Here is a 12,614-nt window from a genome sequence, read left to right on the forward strand (position 1 = left end):
AGCTCATAAACTTTTCTAAAAAAGCTGATATTTTGACAGGTGAATTTTTAATTGAAAATAAGGGCTCTTTTCCGATATTTGAGTCCAAATAAGGTGAAAAAATAAATATTTCAATTCAAATAAATTACAGTGTATTTGGGACATAAAAAGGTAACATTCACCAAATATAAATGTTACTGCTATAGATAATCATAATATAAAGCTCATAAATATTGTTCACCAGAATATACAAGGTATCTCAAGTAAGGAATTAGAAATTGAACTGTTTTTGAGCTGCTGTAATATAGATATATTATGTATTACAGAACATTGGCGTAAGAGTCATCAGCTCCAGTTTAGTTTTAGAGAACATAAAGTAGTCAGTTCGTTTTGTAGAAGTAGGGCAATACATGGAGGTTCCCTAATTATTATTAATAATAGATTAAAATGTAAAAATAGAAGAGATATTGTTAATCTCTCTATAGAACAACTAATTGAGATAGCTTGTATAGAACTAGAGCAATTTATTATTGTAAGTGTATACCGCCCCCCCACTGCATCATATGAACAATTCCAACATAGAATGGAGGAGGTACTATCAAAATTTAGCAAAACTAGCAAGTCAATTATAGTGTGTGGAGATTTTAATATAAACTTGCTTGAACCTTCGGCCAATTGTACTAGCCTTAAAAATTTATTTCAAAGTTTTAATTTGTTCAATGTATTTTGGGAACCTACTAGAATCACTTCTACAACAGCAACCTGTTTAGATAATATTTTTACAGATGTTACTATTACTAGTAAACTCATAATTAATAATCTTCAGTCCGACCATAGTGGGCAACTTATAAAAGTAAATACAAGATTGGACAATGTCAGACCAAAAAAGGTGACGATTATACCAGTTACGGGTAGCCGTCTTGAGAGGTTTAGAAATAATTTGGTAAATACGATACCATTCTTACACTGTGGTGAAACTGCTAATTTTCACTATAACTTAGTCTTCAATTCCTTCTGTGAGGAATTTGACAGGATTTTTACTCCAGTAACGGTGACAGTAAACAACAAACATAGTTATAATGATTGGGCAACAATGGGTATCCACAAAAGTCGTAAACGCTTATATGACCTTTATTATGAGAAACATTACAATAATAGTGAAGAATTTAAAATATATGTAAAAAAATACTCCAAGCTTTTTAAAATAGTTTGTCATGAAGCGAAAACACGTTTCATTGCAGATAAAATTAAAAACAGTAATAATAAAGTAAAAGCGACTTGGAGTGTAATTAACAATGAAACTGGTAGATCGAATTGCCGTAACACCTCTATCTGTTTAAATATTAATAATCGCGTTATAAATTCGGAAATAGAAATTGCAAATGAATTTGATAAATACTTCTCCGAAATCCCGATTGTCACGACCAAATACCTTAACTCTTCGCCAAAAGCAGCATATGATATGCTTAAATTACACGTACCAGTATCTTCTACTGACTTGAAATTTAAGTATGTTACAGGTAGCGATATAATAAAAATCTTCAAATTAATTAACCTAAAAAATACAAAAGACCTATGGGGCCATTCGACTAATATTGTTAAATACATACTTGACATTATAGCACCTGAATTAGCAATAATATTTAATGAATGCATAGATGAGGGTGTGTTCCCTGACCTCATGAAATACAGCAAAGTTATACCTTTGTTTAAATCGGGCAGTTCTTTTGACCCTGCTAATTTCAGACCTATTTCAGTGCTGCCTGTTTTTAGTAAAATTTTTGAAAAACTTTTGCTTCAACAGCTACAAATGCATTTTTGTAAATTAATGAACAAAAATCAGTTTGGTTTCACTAGGGGTTTATCAACAATTAATGCGGGTACTAGACTCATTGAGCACATCTTTGACGCCTGGGAAGAGTCACAGGATGCATTGGGCATTTTTTGTGATTTGTCAAAAGCATTTGACTGCGTCCACCATGAAACTTTACTCCTAAAACTAAAGCATTATGGAGTGAAAAATAGAGCCCTAAATCTGTTAAAATCATATTTAAGCGAAAGAGTTCAGATAGTCGATGTAAATGGCAAACGGTCTTCGGGTAAACCTGTGCGAATAGGTGTTCCACAGGGTTCTATTCTCGGTCCTTTCTTGTTTCTTATATATATTAACGATCTACCGTTTGTGGTAGATGATAGCCATGAGATTGTATTGTTTGCTGATGATACTTCACTTATTTTTAAAGTGAAGCGACGTGCGGATATTGATGACGAGGTAAGCAATGCACTCTCAAAGATAGTGCGTTGGTTTGAGACGAATAATCTGCACTTAAACAGTAAAAAAACAAAGTGTTTACGGTTCATTACACCAAACACAGCGGAGGTACAAACCAACGTACTTATAAATGACCAGAGATTGGAACTTGTGGACACTACGGTCTTCCTGGGTATCACGTTAGATAAAAAGCTTCAGTGGGGTCCACATATTACCCATCTAGCAGATAGACTCAGCTCTGCGGCATATGCAGTTAGAAAGATTAGAGAGTACACGAATGTTGCGACCGCTAGATTAGTGTACTTTAGTTATTTTCACAGCATCATGACGAACGGTATATTACTATGGGGTTATGCTGCTGACATTGATATAGTGTTTGCTCTGCAAAAGAGAGCTGTTCGTGCTATATATCAGCTTGGTTATAGACAGTCTCTCAAAGAAAAATTTAAAGAAATAAATATTATGACTGTTTATTGTCAGTACATTTATGAAAATTTAATATATGTTCACAAAAATCGTCACCTTTTTGCTCTTAATAGTGATTTTCATTATTATAACACTAGAAATAAGGGATTGCTTGTAACTAATTCTAGTAGGCTTCATAAGATACATAATAGCTTTAAGGGTAAATGTATACACTTCTACAATAAAGTCCCAGCCACTGTTCAGGCATTGTCTATAAATAAATTTAAATGTTTTATAAAAAAATGGCTCTGTCGTAAATCCTATTACTCCACTGCTGAATATCTAAATGATCGGACAGCCTGGGACTAGATTGTGATTATTTTATAGCAACTGTACAATATTGTATATTTTTATTGAAAAGAGCGCAAAAAAAAAAGAATGCTAGGAGAGTTTCTTGCGCCGCTTCTTCTCTCTCAGAGCGCCATTTGTTTCCGAAGCGGTAGTAGTATCTAGTAGTATAAGAAATGACATCAAAAAGAATTCTAAAGGAATCAATTTTGAGAAAATAAATGCCTTTTATGCCTTTTATGCCAAACTTTTTACAAAATTTCGTAGAAAAAATTTTTGTTTAGTAAAAGATAAAAATAAAAAACCAAAAACTTGGTTTTTTGAATTTTTCACATAAACTTTGACGTTATGTGAAAATATAATTTTTTGCCATAGGATTTGTAGTTTAGCCTTAGTTTAGAGTTTAATGGTAAACTTAAACAGATGAGATATATGCGTTTGGCTTATTTCACTACTTTTCACGATTAAAAAGAATAATTCGCATAATTTATCACTTTTGTTATTCTTCAAATTGCTCTACTGATGATACAAATGTATGTTGCTGAAATGAAGATAAAAAGAAGTCCGCTGAGTTTCTTGGTTCTCGTTTTTCTGAGTTTTTTCGTTCAAGTTTGAGGCTGATTATATATATTTTCGAATGGATGGTTGTTTTTCACGTTGAATAAAAGATTTCATATCCTATTTTGAATAAAAGTATTTTATTTTGAATACTCCCAGCCTTACGCCTCACGAGTAAGTTAAAAAACCGAACAAGTGCGAGTCAAGACTCAACAACAGAGGGTTCCGTACAAATTTGTAGGTAAGTACATTATATTATTAGACATCTACCTATACTTAAAGAAAAGGGAAAATTTATTTTGGGCTTCTTTGTCATAAATCCAAAACATACATCAAAAAAATGATCTGTTTAAGCTTTTGCAAATAAACGAACCAAAAATGAACTTTCGATACTTCATGACACCTTCGCACGACACGCCACAAGTTAGGATATCATCCCCACCATCTGGATGTGTGGCGGTCCTCCACAGTGCGGTTTTCAAGGAGCTTTGTTCCTCGTACTACAAAGCTGTGGAATGAGCTTCCTTGTGCGGTGTTTCCGGGACGTTACGATGTGGGTACTCTCAAAAAAAGCGCGTACACCTTCTTTAAAGGCCGGCAACGCTCTTGTGATTCCTCTGGTGTTACAAGAGAATGTGGGCGGCGGTGATCACTTAACACCAGGTGACCCGTACGCTCGTTTGTCCTCCTATTCCATAAAAAAAAACGGTTAACTCAATTCAAAGTTTTGACCACCATACCTTGCAAAAAGACCCCGTTTCTTTATATTTTTTTAACAGCTTCAAGAGACTGTAGATCTGAGTATATCTTTTTAATTTCAATACGATACCTCCACGCGTTCCCGAGATAAAGGGTCTTGACAGACAGGCAGACGGACGGACTTATATAAATACTAGCTGACGCGGAAAACGTTGTTTTGCCATATAAATTATTTATGGAGTTAAACGGTTTCTTAAATATTGCAAAATTACTTTATTTTTCTAAAATAAACGTAGCCCAAGTTTCTCCTTATTACATCAGCTACCTGCCAATAAAAGTCCCGTCAAAATCGGTCCAGCCATTTCACAGATTAGCCGGAACAAACTGATAGCAAAAAATTGTAAAAAATGTTATTTTGGTGTATGTACCGTATATATATTCATATATATGTAGTATAAAACGGTTATTTCAATATTACAAACAGACACTCCAATATTATATGTATATAAATATATTATATATTAACACTTATTTCACACACATGATCTTAGTTTCATTAAGCTTACTTCAAAACACGTCTTTTTACGACATACTTTCGAAAACATACCTACCTACTGGTCACCTAATGCAGAATTAGTTACGCCATCCGTTTTCCGTCTTACTTTCAATTGTTCAGTTAATAGTTTCGGTGCTATAATACTTAATCTTACTAACACTACGACGGTCGCCAAAAAAACATGCTCAGTTTTTGTATCTACAGGAACCTCGGAATAAAGATGACGGCATAATATAAAAAGTAAGCAAAGATCGATGAACTGCGAAAAAAGTACTGCTTTCGCATGAAATGACAGGCCATTTTATCGTGTATTACGAACAAAGAATTAACGTGGAACCAAGGTTACATCAAACATCAATTCCATTACCATCAAATGGTAATGAAGCGATCATATCGATTGAAAAGCAATTGGAATCGCAATTCTGACATAAACGTCATATTTCGCGCCAAAATGTCAAAGTCAATCCGCCATTTTGATGAGTCTTATTGGCGCGTTGCGAAGGGTTGTTTATAAGGTGTTGCGTGAAATATATACTTGTCTCTTTCGATCAACGTTACATAACTAGGAAATGGGTAAGGAGTGTTGGTTTTTAGCCGAGTTCCGCATGCGGACAACTCCGTGGGGGTTGATATTGATTTTTCGCAGAGTTTGCGGCAGTCGCCCGACAAGCCGGTGCCTTCATCGAAAAACACACCAGTGCCGCTTCGCGATATAAAACAGCTTCGGTTTATTTTAAAATCAAGCTTTTCATTCGGAATAATTTTCGCGTTTCGTTTTTGTGTAATTCGTGCTGGGGATAATCGTGAGTATTTTTATTTTAACCTTTCACAAATTCATATTTACATTTTGACTCTCCACTTTTAACTGTCATTTAAATTTTATTTACAAATTATAAATTTAAGTTGTAAATGTAGAAATAGGTAAATAGCACATTGCTACTTAAAGAAAAATCCTTGACAAATCAATTAATCAGCTGATCATAATACACAAATTCAATTACTTATCAAACAATTAACTGTATACTAATATACTGATTATTGACAATATTATTTTATTTTTTGACACTTATATCTCATAAAAAGCAACTGCTTATGGACATTAAATACTCTTTGATAATGCTAGGTAATATTATTTTAAAAAATATTATACGTACCACCTTCGCCATAGCCAAATTCTGTTTATAAACCTTAGTCCTCACTGTATGAAAAACGTTCATTTTGAGAACCTGGTGATCAAATCTTTCGAGACGAAGGCCTCATCTGAGACTGAGATAAATCGCAGGATGTGACGTCACGGATCGTTAGGCAATGACGTCATTAGTCCTGGCTCTCGTGGTCTCTAAGTAATATCTTGCTAATGGCCCTTTCTAGTGATTAAATAGTGAACGTGACAAACAAACTATAAAGTTTATGCGTGACCTGATTACAACTGGAGATATCATTAATCATTCTTTAATGAAATTGATTTTCCATTTCTCTATGCTCAGGACAATGATTATCCTTTGTTATAATAGAATTAGATTATTAGAGTTAAATATAATTAGACAAAAGGACGTACCACAATATTATCTTCAGGAATTTCTAACCGAAATGATCATAAATCGATACAATCTTCAATAATAAATCACAATAAAATATGAACACCACTAAAAATTGTTCTGGTAGTTCATGGGTGCGGCTACTACGCCGTTTTCCATCAAGCTTACCGAGGGTTTGTTGGACCACCAACTTCCTGACTAGGTGCAGTATACAAGAAGTCACCGACGGATATTGATAGACCTCGAAGTCCGTGAACGCTGGAGTCCCCGAGTCTGTGTGATATTTCCTGCACTGTTTCTTCTGTATCAGCGATAAGTTGGATTCCTCCTACATACATTGTTATGCAGATAACAGTTCTGGACATGACGAACAAATCGGCCATAGACGTCTATTTTGGGAATCATTAACCAGTACTGGAAGATATTGTTTCTTTTATCGAGTCCAATTTCAAAACAGACCCCTTAATGCTGCGTATAGTATCGGGATACTGGGTGTCGAATTCTTGAGCGATTGCCAATTCCACGGTCTTACTGAAATCATAGCTGCATTAGCTTAAAAGAAAAAAGGGGTCAATATTAGAACAAGTTTGTCACAAATAGAAAGGTTACAAATAACATGTCTTATTTAAATCAGATCAGAACGTTTATACAAGGTCACAACTGTGCTGGATGTGAGTTGATTGAGAAATCTATTTGTAATATTAAGGGCCTTTGTGGCAAACCTGCTTTTTTTAAAAGATTGCAATCATACCCTTTTTACTAAACTCCTTTTAATAGGGATTGTGAGAGATGGTCTGCTAGTAAGGTTTTGCGGCGCTGTTATGAATATCATACCTAAATCGCTTATATAATATGTAAGTAACAATCAGCAATTATTAATTTAGTATTCTTTCATGTAATTACTCGTACATACGACTCATATGGTTATTTAGTTTAAATGATAATTTTTGAAACATTTTGCAAAGTACGAAGTAGTGAATATCCTTAAGATAGCACTTTCTTTGATTAGCACAAGTGTTACACATATATTTAAATAAAATATTACTTAAAGTATAAAAACTAATTATGTTGAAGATCCTAAATAAGTAAAAACTCAAAAATTATATGCATATGTAATCATAATTTTGCGCGGTATCCATTTTGAATTTATTTAAATTATGATCCCAAATTCGGTCTGTCAACTGTTGCAATGAATATATTGCACATCTTTTGAATATTCTTTATCTTCGCATTCTCTTCTGAAATGATTTCAGCCGGAAGACGTCCACTGCTGGACAAAGGCCTCCCCAAAGACCGCCATGACGAGCGGTCTTGCACAGCCCTCATCTAAACAAAACGGCCATCTTAAATTTAAAAGTAAAATAAACTGTATAATCCCAAAGAGACAAGTAACGGAACTCGCCCCTTTTAGGCATAACTTTATTCTATTCTTTCTCTCAAAATCGATTCTTAAGAAGTAAAGTCCAATTAGTTTCCCTATTAACTAAATAGCTTAACAAATAGTTTATAGAAAACTGTGCTCTCTAAATATTTGCTTGATCATAACTTTACAACATTGTAAACGAGCTTCCGTAACTAAGTTTACTTGTCGTAAAATATGTCACGTAGCTGACATTTATAAGTAAATGAATAATAACATTTTTTTGTACAATTCAATGATTCTTTAAAATAACACCACATAAACAGGACAATTATTTTTTTTAAGAAAATAAGGGACGAGATTATCAAGAGGTTCAGCTGATGGTAATTGATACGCGTTACTCAATACAACTCAGTGCCGCTCAGGATTCTTGAAAAACCCAAAAATTCTGACTATTGCACTCGTCACCTTGAGACGTTAGATATTAAGTCTCATTTGCCCAGTAATTTCACTAGCGACGGCGCCCTTCAGACCGAAACACAGTAATACTTACACATTACTGCTTCACGGTAGTATAGGCGCCGTTGTACCATAATCTAGCCGGCATCCTGTTCAAAGGAGCCTCCCACTGGTAAATGTGTTTACCAGTGTTAGTCATAAAAATATGTTTTACGTCTACAATTATGCATTCGGGGTTTATCTCATTAGATTAGAAAATTTAGCATTTTATTTGCACTTTCACAAGAAACAAAACGATGACAAAATGATGTTTTCAAATTAACAAATTTCGTAGCTACCCGCAGCTGTAGTTTGCATTTTGTCCACCTGAACACAGGACAGTTTGAACATAAAGACACTGAGTTTATGGCGCTATAAACAAGTGTTAGCTGACTGTCTTCATAGCTGTGCTTTATAGAGACAAAATTCGCATGATCACGGACTATGTATTGAGACGACTAACGGCCGTTCTCAATATACTATCTACAGATCTACTGTCTGTATCGTCTATTCTACTGTCAGTAATTAGCTGTCAATAATCTGAAGCTGTCCCAATTGCAATATCAATACAAACTTCTATCGCTGGTAAGCTATACGTCGTCCCATTGACAGATAGCGTGTACAGATAAGGTGAGTTACCGTCGATAAGTTTATTGGGACAGAAAAGTCAACGATAGTTACGATTTTTATCTGAAGTAACAGATAGACTGAATATTGGGAACGGCCGTTATGGAATATGAACCAAAAACAGCACTCAATTTGTGTCGTTGAAATGCGAAGAGCTACAAATCTTTTTACACGACTTGTAAACTGAGTTTACTTCTTTACGTAACGGTAACGTTAGATGATGATGATATCTGAGTATACAGGCTAGCTAAAACCTGTCCTTTGTCAGTCTCAAAAAACCTTTTCTTAACCTTAACTTAAAGGAGTATCCATGTTTCTGAGTTAACCACGTGGTAATCCATTTACACTAATACAAGGTAATCAAGAGATCATCCGCAAAAGAAATATAATAAATAATTTCTATTCTTCATAATTTAAATTAATTCAGTAAAAATATTTTCTTTTAAAGTTTTAGTACAATACAGTACAAGTCTAACAAACTTAGATGAAGATATTCACGAGCTCTTTTCCGCAACTCGATGTGCGCCTGTTGCGTGAAGACACCCGAGGTTCCAGCCCTTATACAACCTTCGAATATCTCGTCAAGTGTATATAGGATTTATCACAATATCCTTAACCGTAAGAGCGTCATATAAAAGTAGATGACATCATGATGTCAGCCGAAAGACGTCCACTGCTGGACAAATGCCTCCCACAAAGTTCTCCACGACGCTGCTTTCATCTAATCTATTCCGGCATTCTTGACCAGATTATCGGCCCTTGATTGGCGGCCTACCAATACTGTTTCCAGAATGTGGTCGCTTTTCGAAGACTTGGCTGCCTCCACGACCATCTTTCCTTCGAGCTGTGTGCCCGGCCCACAACCACTTCAGTTTCACAATAATCCGGGCTATGTCAGTGACATTGGTCCTCCTAGTATCTCCCTTTTCTGATTTCGTAGAGAAACGCGAAGCATAGCCCTCTCCATTACCCTCAGAGCGACCACGAGCAATTACACCATGGCACCATGATAAAGATAGAATTAATTTAGTTAGTAGTCATCTACAAGACGTACTAATCTTCCTTCAAAATTCCTTTACTTATACATTACTTATCATTTCCATGTATAAAACTTATTTTAATGGTATTTCGGCTCTTGTAATATTTACGACAAACAAACTAGAAGAATTTTCCTAATAAATCAAATATATTTGACCAGAAGATGCGATAAATTGCCATAGTTTTCGAAAAGCCAGAAATAAATCCTCGCATACAAAGTTTATTCCTCTAGCAATGAATTTCATATAAGAACATTTCTCGAACTTTAATTGTTGTGTGTTCTTCTAAGTTAAGGCACCCTTGAGAAAAGGAGTAAGAATTCTTCAAATACAATTTTTCTTCAATATCTATTATGTGCAGACATAAAATAAACCAGTAAAAGATATAATACCTTTTCTTTGCGGCGATTAATGGCACTCTCTCTCTTATCTATGTAATCTTTATGTCTACATAATTGTGAAATTTAATTGTAATCAAATAATATACTCTTATCTAGTGCTTGAAACAAAATCATCTCTAGTGTGTCTGTAAAAACCTACTTCAACTATTTCCACTGTAAACGGTCAATTGCAACATGTCTCCTTCTTGCTCATGCTGTCCTTTATAGTGAGTCTTCGCAGTGTCTGAAATTTCTTCCTCTCATAGCTCCACTTTTCTTCCTTACGTAGCATGTGCGATAGGAGTATCCATATAATCACATCAGGAGTATCACAGGTATCACAGTACAATCCATAAGTCTTTCCTGTCCAGCACTTAAATTTTATAATTCCTTATAAGAATGTTTCAGACGATCAGACACTTTTCCTGTGATTATTGGTAAAGACCCAAGAAGTTATGAATTATGAAGAACCATAATATGTCCCACATGAAGAATATTACCACATTTTAAACAATATGTTATGTTTTTAAAGTGATAACCCTCACTTCTAGGATTAATGAAAAACAAGTTGGTTAGAGCACGGCACGCCGGAGGTCGTGGATTCGAGTACCGCATCGTTCATAAAATTTTGTTTTTCACTTTTTATTAAAAAATTTCGTTGCTTTTTCTCTGTTAATGTAACTAGTATTTCATTGATCAATATTTTTCCATCTGTTTGCTATTCTCGAGAACTTATATTTATTGCGTGATCTAGTCATAATGATTGCTAATTTTTTCGTAGTAAATAAACTCCTCATATTCCAAGGTATTATTTTTCATGAGTTGACCTCTTTACCATTTGCACAATTTTTGTTTCAACATTTTTTATCAATAGCCCTATCCTGCTGTCAAGCTCTTTACTGTAGATTCTTGAACTATATTTTAGAGGGTGTTTTAGTGTGTGTTAAAAAGAATTAGTCATTAACCAAAAGAAGGTGGCTCAGTCGGATATCATCAATACTGAGATCAAAGTCATGCCAGTCCATGTTACGGAACTGAACTTGTTTAACTGTGTGAATTTCATCTATGGTGAAGCCAGTTTTCCTGAAGCCTGCTTGATTAGCTGTTTAATATTCATATTTAAGTAAGTTTAAGTTTCATATTTATTTAATTATTATATTGGCAAACACTTAGTATCAATTGTCATCAAGCTATATATATCTTTATTGTGAATTCAAATAACCAATAGTTTTCACAATACATTTTATATATAAGATTTTAATACTTGTTTATTTAAGTTTTTCAATTGTAAAATTTACAATAGTTTCATAAACCGTCGTTTTAACTTATGAATGCAGTGGTCCTTGTGAATGATTTAACTCCTATTCATATTATTATTTGTAAAGAGCATTATTTGTAAGTTGTCCGAATAAATAAATAAACATGTGTTATTGTCTATTCCTCTCATATTTCATCTGTCATCAATATCATAGGACACTTTCTCATACACATACTTTTTTTTATATGAGAGGGGGCAAACGGGCAAGAGGCTCACGGGATGGGGAGAGGTGAGGCAACCGCCCATGGACATCCGCAACAACAGGTGTGTCAAGAAATGCGTTGCCGGCCCTTAAGGTGGGAGAATGCTTTTTTCTTGAAGGTCCCTGAGTCGTATCTGTTCGGGAACACCGCTGCCGGTAGTTGATTCCACAAAGTGGCTGTGCGAGGCAATAAATTTCGAACAAAACGCGCGAACTTTCAGACAAGAAGACTTCGAGAATATCCTGAAAAGATTGTAATAGAAATAGACAATTGTCTCATTGCATTTCTAATAAGCCGTGCCTAGCAAATAAGTTCCGATGCTCATCTTACCACTACATCGCTATAATGATCGATGGTACCTTTTTATTCCTTCTAAATTTGGTTGATTGTGGCCCTTTAACTATCTTGTCAATACACCATAAATTATGAACTTTAAAAGTTCTGGTGGTTCTCTCTAGCAGCTCCACTTTACCAAATAATACTTTCTGTATCAAAAGCTATTTTTTTCGATCAGAACCAAAAACGCTTTATAATTTCTAGAAGCTATGACAAATAACGTCAGTTAATCATTTTAAAACCAGACTTAATTTCAACAAATTCAAATTAGAAATCAGGGTAAAAAATATAAAATACAAACAATGGTAAACGAAATGGGAACTCCCTCCTTTTCTATGTCACTTAAAATGATGTGCCAAGAACCTGAGACAAAGTAATTCAAGCGAACTAATATAATTCGATTTGATTGAAAAAAACTTGATAGTAAGTCTTAACTTATTCAAAAAAATAGATTGGTGGCGACCACTACATTTCTCAGCAGTGGTATCAGCTAACGGTAA

General features: G+C 34.5%; 1 protein-coding gene across 1 annotated transcript in view; it reads left to right on the plus strand.

Moving 5' to 3' along the window:
• The first annotated feature begins 5,475 nt into the window (after positions 1-5,475).
• LOC126970349 (uncharacterized) overlaps positions 5,476-12,614 on the plus strand; it is a 76,103-nt gene continuing 68,964 nt past the window's right edge. Inside the window, exon 1 of the mRNA XM_050816203.1 lies at positions 5,476-5,620. The gene's annotated coding sequence lies outside the window, so the exon portion shown is untranslated. The remainder of the gene's footprint in view (positions 5,621-12,614) is intronic.

This window comes from Leptidea sinapis, chromosome 20 (genome assembly GCF_905404315.1).
Source record: "Leptidea sinapis chromosome 20, ilLepSina1.1, whole genome shotgun sequence".
Classification (NCBI taxonomy): domain Eukaryota; kingdom Metazoa; phylum Arthropoda; class Insecta; order Lepidoptera; family Pieridae; genus Leptidea; species Leptidea sinapis.